This window comes from Etheostoma spectabile, chromosome 22 (assembly GCF_008692095.1).
Source record: "Etheostoma spectabile isolate EspeVRDwgs_2016 chromosome 22, UIUC_Espe_1.0, whole genome shotgun sequence".
NCBI lineage: Eukaryota > Metazoa > Chordata > Actinopteri > Perciformes > Percidae > Etheostoma > Etheostoma spectabile.
In genome coordinates this window covers 17,689,033-17,698,015 of record NC_045754.1, presented here as the reverse complement: position 1 = coordinate 17,698,015, position 8,983 = coordinate 17,689,033, and the positions used below count along the sequence as shown (strand labels likewise).

At 38.0% G+C, this 8,983-nt stretch overlaps 1 pseudogene; it reads right to left on the bottom strand.

Annotated features, from left to right (window-relative positions):
* LOC116672525 (Schwann cell myelin protein-like) overlaps nt 1-8,983 on the bottom strand; it is a 25,515-nt pseudogene that overhangs the window by 16,083 nt on the left and 449 nt on the right.

Genomic DNA, 8,983 nt, shown 5'->3' with positions numbered 1-8,983 from the left:
ATGAGTCAATTTTGTAAAATTTAAGGAGAAGAAAGTACCGGTATTTGTGTTAAAAAGTAAGGAGTAAAAGTAAAAAGTTGGCACAAAAACAAATTGTAAAGTGCAAATAATCTAAAGAATCTAATTGAGAACAGTTTACTTCCCATCTCTGTCTATCTGCAATGTTGTTGGAGGGTCTTGTTGGAGATCACAGGTGAGTTTAGGAGGGGAGTGTGGACAGGGAGGTGGGAGTGAGCCAGCTTATAGCGACAGAATCTTCTCTTAGATCACCTGGGATATTCCAATTTGGGCCTCGGGGGGAATCTAGAGTTTTAAATCAATCAGAGTTACACTAAAACAATACAGCAACAGACTCTACACCATGCCAGGGGCTGTGGGGCTGCAATAGCCAATGTTTGTCATTATGCTAACATGTCACAAGCCATGAAAAACAGTGCTGTATATATGTTTACCAGGTTCACTGTCTTAATTTACTTCATCGTTCATGCCAGACTATGTATTTTTTACTCCACTATTTATTGACGCCATCACTAAACCCAGATTTAGTTGTAATATAACATTTAGTAGTCACACTTATTCGTTCATGTTTTGTTAAAAAACAACTTATTCATTCCTTAATCAATAGTGTGTGTGATAATAAGTATGCAGTGCAAGTCTTATAAGCAGAGACAACTAAGGATGTTAAGTTTCTGTCCTTGGTTGTGATATTGCTTGTTATGGGGTTGGGTGTGTGCATCATGTTTATCTGGGTTTTGTGGTTTATGGTGATGTATTACGACAGGTTTTACATTATTGTTGCTCCAGTGACCGAGAGCGGGTGGAATACAAGTTTTGATTATTAATGTTTCTGATTTAATTGATGTATGTATGCAATATCATGTTCTAAAAACTACGTTGCAAAGAAAAAAAACGTTGTAAAGATATATTCCCGTAGTTTGAGAAGTACAGCATGATATTTTATATTGTTATACTTAAACAAAAGTAAAGTAAGTTAGTATGATTTTAATCATTGACTCAACTTACCTCTCCATCTAGCAGTGAACTGTGTAACGTTCAAACAAATAGTGCTCTGTAGCACCTCGCTTTTTCAAAATCCGTGTTGCAATACTGTAGCCATTAGGTACCAGAAACTATGACAACATGTTTCAATTTTTTGCTTTTTCTCCTGTGGCTCAGTGTAAGCATGATACTCATGGACTCTGGCTCTGAAGAAAACGCGTTGTGGATTAGTTAGACAGGTTGCCGGTGCTTAGTGCCTCTCAGCGAGTTACGTTTTTCAAAATGTTGGAAACAACGTGGAAGCCTCCTTGGACTTGCCGCCCCAACGCAAATACGACGTATGTCCGCTCATTGGCAGAGGTATTTACACAATCAGGACCCATTTATGAATGAAGACATGACTTCAACTAAAAAAATACTAAAACACTACACATGATGGAGTCTTCAGAAGAGGTAAATATCTTTCTGATGTAACACGAGCCGGACAACACCATTTCTGAACATAACTTTACTGAGAAATACAGAGAGTTTTGTGGACTGATCGTCTTAATTAGAATTATTGCAACTCATTTGTCAATGGCTAAAATGCTATAGACGTTCTTTAATATAAAAAAACTAACCTTAACCTTAAAATGCCTGTTGTAGGACATCAAGACACCAAATTAATTATGTTGTTTACTAATGTTTAGTAATGACTTCAAATGTAAAGATTTGTCTACTGCATCAACATACCACTTCTTTACTGAAATACACCTTGGCCTGTAGTTTCACCTGGTAAAACTAAGACAGTTTAAGGAAACAGGCTTTCACGCAAAATTCTGGTGAAGTCAACTAATTCTGGGTAACAGTGTAGTTACTCTACAGATTGAGATTTATCATACACACATATGAAAGAGTAATATATATATCTTGGTGTTGCTCGGGCATCTTTTATGTTCGGATGTTTGAGTTGTGGCAGTTCCATCAAAATTACAGTTCCCATCTAAACTTCACATGACTTCATTTAAATAATTGTTGAAGCAAACCTCCATATTTACACATAAAATTAGATGGAAAGTCCAAAAAGATGACAACATATTTGTTTCGCGTATTCTTGTCTTCCTCATTTGCTCTCCATTAATCATCACAACTCCTTAGATTTATCTTTGACCCTTTGTGAAGTGGAAATATAAAAATAAACTTTGAAAAAGAATGGAATGTTGCCCTCACTGATAGTAAACAGTCCAAATGCATGCCAGCTTCCCCTTTTCAAGTGTTAAATGCAAAGTTCATCAGGAACATGTATTTAAAGTAAAATACTTCATGCAGAAAATCCTCACATTTAGAAAAAATTGTTCTGTCATCAACTAAGTGTTAATCTGTAATTCCTCAGTTATGTCTTGTTGGGTAGTTTAATTTACAATAAGAAATCCATTTTAAAAACTAAATTATTTTTGTTTGCAAAATGTTAATTGTAAATTAATAGCTGTCAGATGAATGTAGTGGAGTAAAAAGTACAATATTCTCTCTGAAATATAACACGTAGAGAAGTAGAACGTGGCATTAAAAGAAAAGACTCAAGAAGTACAAGTACCTCAACATTTGGACTGAAGTCCAGTACTTGAAACAATGTACAGTACTACTGTACTAGTACATTCCACACTGGCAGGTGTACGATCACATAGAAGGTTAGGTGCAAACTGATTCATTTTTCTTCCTAACAATCTATATGGACGACAAATTAAAAAAAGAACTTTACTTTAACTATAATCGTTGAGGATCACAAACAGCTTTGCCAGAAATGGCCTGTTTTCAATTCTGAAGTCGATGTTTCTGTGAATTTGGCTTAATCTGGAAAATAAAGTGTGCAGCTTTTCTGACTCAGGTCTCCAGTAATATCATGGATAGCTATTATACACCCGCTACTGTTGAAAATCAATTATTTGTTGGTCGCTAAAATGATATCATGTGTTAATCCACACTCCGAAGGTTGTTCTTGCTGTTGAAGTCCTGATCTGGTATGGCATAAAGTTACATGGGATAGCAGACAAGATCCACTCAGTGCTTCCATGTTCTTTGGTGCAGTAATGAATAGGGCTGACTCTTTAGAACAATCAGCAGAGCACTGGGAAACAGACTCATGATGACAAATTGTGGAGCAAAACCTGCATGAAACACAAACTACAACTCAGCAGCAGCATGTATCTCCTTTTCCTTTTAACAAGTCAGAATAAAACATTTCACTTTGCAGTCAGGACAGAACAGTTGGAAAAAGGAACATCTCCAAATAAAGAGACTGAAAACATCACTTGAAAGTAAGAGACACTCAGCAACATGTGGCGGTCACCATTTTCACAGACTGGACTGTGATAACAACTCACCTGGATTTACAAACACAATAATTCAGTATCTTTACGAAGCATTCAACACGATCTGTACAACCACAATTTACTGTGTGTTAAGTAACTGAGTGTCAAGTCTGTAAACTGCAGATGAGTAAAACTTTCCGGTGTAGATAGAAGTAAAACCAGCAAATAATGTCTTACAAAGAGCCACATCAAAAATAGAACGGCAATCAGGTTCTTTTGGTTGGCGTTCACAGGCTATTGAAAAAGGTTAAGTGTATAAATGTTAACAACTCCAACCTTCCCTTTTTAGCTGTCGCAATTCAAAACCAAGTTGACTTCCTATGATTTAAGAACACAGTGAAAGTGCAGTTGGCTTTAAATCAGAGAGAACGGAAGAAGTTCTCATCCTGTGAGTCCATAAGCTCTACAATCTTTATAGTTCATAAATCCAATAATAAGCGAGCATTAAACGTGTACAACCATGCGTTTCTGTGCCTCTGCAGCGTGGACATGGTGTCTTCTAAACCGGTGCTTCCGAATCAATAACAAAGGGCGGATAGCCGAGACATTACTGCTGTACATGTGTGAGTGGAGACATGGACACATAAGTATGCGCTGATGGAGGGGTGGTGGGTGGTAACACTCCAATGTTTCGGCCAGTGACATAGATGGCTGCTGATTTTGACCAGCTCAACGAGCCTGAAGGCGAGGACATTCAGAAACGCCTATCTCACTCAAAACAGCATGGATGCTTTTTTTTCCAAGTCTGTATGCGTGTGGAAGCACCAGAGAACAAAAATAACACCCCATATCTAAAAAAAAGGGATTTTTTTCATAACATGGGCACTAAAGCAAACCATAACATACAAAGTAACGTTGTTGCATAACTAACACAATGTCTGGTAACAAAACAGCTTATTTAACCTGAACCATGACCTTTTCTAAACCTAACCAAGTAATGTTTCACTCACAACGTTGATCGGTGTCTACAATGCGACCAATTCACAATGTGCATCTGTCGCTGGTACGAGTATGTGTTGAAACAAACTTCATCGGGGAAAAATAATTTCCCTTGAAACGTGATTGAGAATGCAGTTAGCTACATGAAGCGTAATTCTTTAGGACACAGGGTTGATTTTATCACATTGGAGCAGCATCGAAATCATAAAAACAACATTGTGTGTGAAACAGTGGTTGCCACAATGTGTGCGTCATATTTGTTTGAAACACAAGTTAAATAGTTTATGTAAGGGAACAGTAAGGGTCCAACAGGATTAGAAAATGAGCTAAACCATAAACAGCCCCCATTGCCAACAGTGAAGTTCATGATTAAGATGTTAACCCCTTAGTTGGTCAAAAACTACCATCATATCCAACAAGCTATGTTCTCCTCAGATCTCTGCAGGGTAAATCCAGACAGCTAGCTAGACTATCTGTCCAATCTGAGTTTTGTCTCGCACGACTAAAACAAACTTATGAACAACGTTAAACCAAAACAAGTTCCCTCTTGGGCTATTTTGAAGATGCGCCGTTGCTCTGTACGACTCTCAGCGCAGCCAGACGATTGTGTGATTGTAAGAAATCAAAAGAAAATCATCATTAAGAAATCTATCTAAACCAGAGCACGTTTTTGTCCCATCCGGAATTCGTTTGGACGTAGCTGCACTCCACAGCATGTGGAGGAAGGTCTGGCAATGTGGACTCTAGTCCTGACTCAGATTGAAAAAGTGAAACACAAAACAAGTCAGTCCTCAGGCTTGTGAGAGGAGAGGAAAGAACATTAAAATATCACTCGTGGTGTTTCTGCAAATAGCAATAAAGTTTGTAATTCGCACATTAACATTAACATTTGTTCTACTACAAGCAGAAAAGAAATACCACAATTTCCCTTAATTACTAACCATAATGAAATCGCAAAATATTCCAACTTAAGATGTGATTATTGAGATTTTAGAAGAATTGATGGGGTGCATTTAAATAGGGTTCCCAATACTGTTGTTGAGAATTGACATTACTTTTGACAATGACTGTCACAAATGAAAATACACATTTTAAATTAACAACACTCTGAACTACTATACTATACTAATAATCCCCTGCACTGCTCTACAAGTGTGTACAGAAATTCTTTGATGGCATTAGACTGTTCCTTTATAGAGCTTCGGGACTTTAGCTAGCAGGTATTTGACGTTTAAATAAAAAACACATAACAATACATCACTGTGGTTTTCAGCACACACATATTAACATGTCGCCAACTGACACAAAAGAAGCTGGAGGATGTGAGGTTTTAGGTTCCCCTTATTGAACACTAGGCAATAAATGTACATTTCCTGTCCAGGATCGGGGTTTTTTCTACGTTGAACATAAACAAGATCTAATGATAAAATTAAAAAGTACATTTCAAATGAATCAAATGCATCTTGCTGTACAAAAACAAAACAACTTATTTTTCTTCACTTGAGCGTGAGAGATCCTCTGGGCCGCCAGCAGTCTGTGTTCGGCTGTCTGCTGTCTGGGACACTTTGACTTGTGCATACAGTGTTCTGCTGCTGTCCTATGTCCTGCCCAAGGATGAGGACAATTCTGGTCTCTGCTTGGAGAAGTCAATCTCTCCATAATGATGTCTTCTCTTCTTCTTCTTCTTCTTTCTTCTTCGTTTTCTGCTGGCTCTAACAGTCAGCTCCTCCCTGTTGAGTCTGCAAAAATTTTAATGTTAAGTAGATGGATTTTTATCCTAGTGCAATGTTGCAAAAAACATCTTATATTGTGTCACAAAGAGTTCAACAATCATTGTTCTCATCTGTGGAGTTTACCCAGTTTCACAATCTTAACCACAGTGGGTTGCTAAAAGGATAAATGGCAAACATTCCTTATTATTTTTTCTCAGAAGATACTCATACAGTCAAATGTCTATTTAGTGTTCAGTCCAATTCTTCCTATAACTTATATTATCTTAACATAGCATTTTCCACCTGATTCTGTGTTGAGTTGCATGGTGTCAACTTGATGGCCTCCTACACAGGTGCTGTAAAATAAATTTAAATGCGGAATTTGGATTAGTGGTAAATGAATGTAGAAAACTGTGTTGACATGCTGGCCAGAGGTGAAACGGCAACATATCATTTCATCATCTTTGCATTCAACCAACTAAGAATCCAAATAGCTGCTTTCATTTGAGAGACTTACCAAACACAGGTAACCAGGGAGATGAGAACGATGATCGCATGATTCCTCCAATAACTGGCACCAGTGGGAAAAGACTGATCAGGTGATTGGCTTATAGAAACAAACCAACATAAGTGAACACAAAAAGAAAGGCATGTAGCAGTGTTCCCATTTTTAAATAAGCGGACCAGTTCTGTTTTTACCTTTATATCAGAAGGATTTTGTGATGTGTTTCATTGCCGAGATCATTTGTGGCCACGCAGTTTATATCATCTGTCACATGGTCACACTGAAGCTGTATAAAGTCTCCTTCAGCTACACGGAGGTCTCCATCTTTGCTGTTCTTGAACCAGCTGAAGCTGGGGGGGGGCTTGGCTTGCTGGAGCAGGTCAGGTTCACCCAGGTACTGCTGACACCAATGAGTGGACTGATGGACACTGAGGTGTCTTGGGAGCATCTGAGGAAAATGTGAGATTAACTTTATTCATTAAATGCCACACGATGTTGACAGGATCCAATAACAAATACTGTGTCTTACATGAGACACTGAGAGTCTTCTCTCCTCTGCTGTCTTGACTCTCTTTTCATCCACAGGATATGTGGCAGAACAGTGATGGTGAGTCCATCATGTGGTCTGACAGAGTGATGGTCTTCTGGATTTTAGTTGTGAAGGTCCGATCTGTGTTCTCGTTATGTTGTTGTGAGGTCTTGTTGGAGATTCCAGGGAGTTTAGGAGGGGAGTGTGGACAGGGAGTGGGAGCTGAGCAGCTTATAGTGACAGACTCCTTCTCCTAGATCACCTGGATCTCATTCCGGGCCTCGGGGGGGAATCTGGGGTTTAAAACAGAATCAGAAACTGTGCATTATTTTGTTGTTATAATCTAAAGTAAAACAGAATGATCAAACCCTTCTTACCTGTAACTTTTATTTGAAGAGGATCACAAGCAGCTGTTGCATTGTAAGCAACTGCTCTAATTCTGAAGTAGTAATTGTTTGTGTATTTATGAATAAATGGAAAATAAAGTGGTGCAGTCCTTCTCAGTCAGGTTTCAGTAATATTCATTGGGTAGCTATAACTGTGTTTTTACTGCTGAAAACCACAATGGATGGTTTATTTTGAGATGACTATGGTCCAGATTCCAACATAATTACGTATTCAGATGTTCTGGTTCAGCGCTAAAGTTACAGGGATTTGTAAACAAGACCCCTCAGAGCTTCCATCGTGGTACCGTATAAAGAGGTGTGAGTCTTGAGGACAATTAAAAGCCAAACACCTATAAGACAAGAGTCATGATTAATATAAGGTGGAACAAATCTCTAGGAACAGAAAGACAAAGTACATCAGCAGCAGGATTTGCATGTAGTTTGCCTTTGCAATTTCAGTAGAAATATTTAGGACATAAACAATTGCAAATTAGCTTATTAGATTATCTATTGCAGAGATGGAAAAAGTTCTCCTTCCCATACTCAAACTAGACTTATGTTAAAAAATACTCTGGTAAAAGAAATACTTTACTCAAGAAAATTAACAAAGTACAGGCTTGGAAGTGTAATTATAAAAATCAAAGTATCTGTGAATGACAACCATTTTCTATGCAAAGCCACCTGGCCACACACATGTTACTAGAGTGCACGCTGAAAAACTTCAGTGGACAGGAATAAAGGTCTTATATGCATTTGTCTACATTTTAAGGATGCACATTAGGCCTAAAATCAACATATGATTATTATTGTTATCATTATTCTGACTGAATAGCAAGACATGATTCAGTTGTGATTCTGTAAGAATTCACAGATCCAGTTTCTCTTTTAATCTTCCCTTAACATTAAAGGAATCTGCATGTATGTGTGTGCTCTAACCGGCTTCTGGAAAGAAAATGAAAAAAATATGAATTACTAAACAGTAATTAAGACTTTCCCCATACTTTAGAGTTACGCAGACATGGCCAAGAGTCATCTTGTTGCCTACGTCTCAAACATTCTCTGAGACAAGGCGAGGAGGATTGGGAATGTCTTGCGCTTGTCTGCTGAATCTCTGGGATCTCCATTTACTTCATTTCAATAAATGGCGCCGTCCATACCTAGCAGTTAAACACTGCCGCCATCAAGACGCAAGGATTCTGTTGAGTCGTCTTGTAGTCAAGACAACGTAGACTATATTCCCATCCAGTTAGATTAAGTTCGGTATTGATGACGTGGAAAATAATAACGGTAACTCCACTGAAATTATTTGAAACTAAAATAATGAGTCAATTTTGTAAAATTTAAGGAGAAGAAAGTACCGGTATTTGTGTTAAAAAGTAAGGAGTAAAAGTAAAAAGTTGGCACAAAAACAAATTGTAAAGTGCAAATAATCTAAAGAATCTAATTGAGAACAGTTTACTTCCCATCTCTGTCTATCTGCACAGAACACAGAGCTCACCTGACAGAAAGAGGAGATGGAGTAACATGTTGTCTGTTGCAATGTTCACAGACAGGGCCGCCATCAC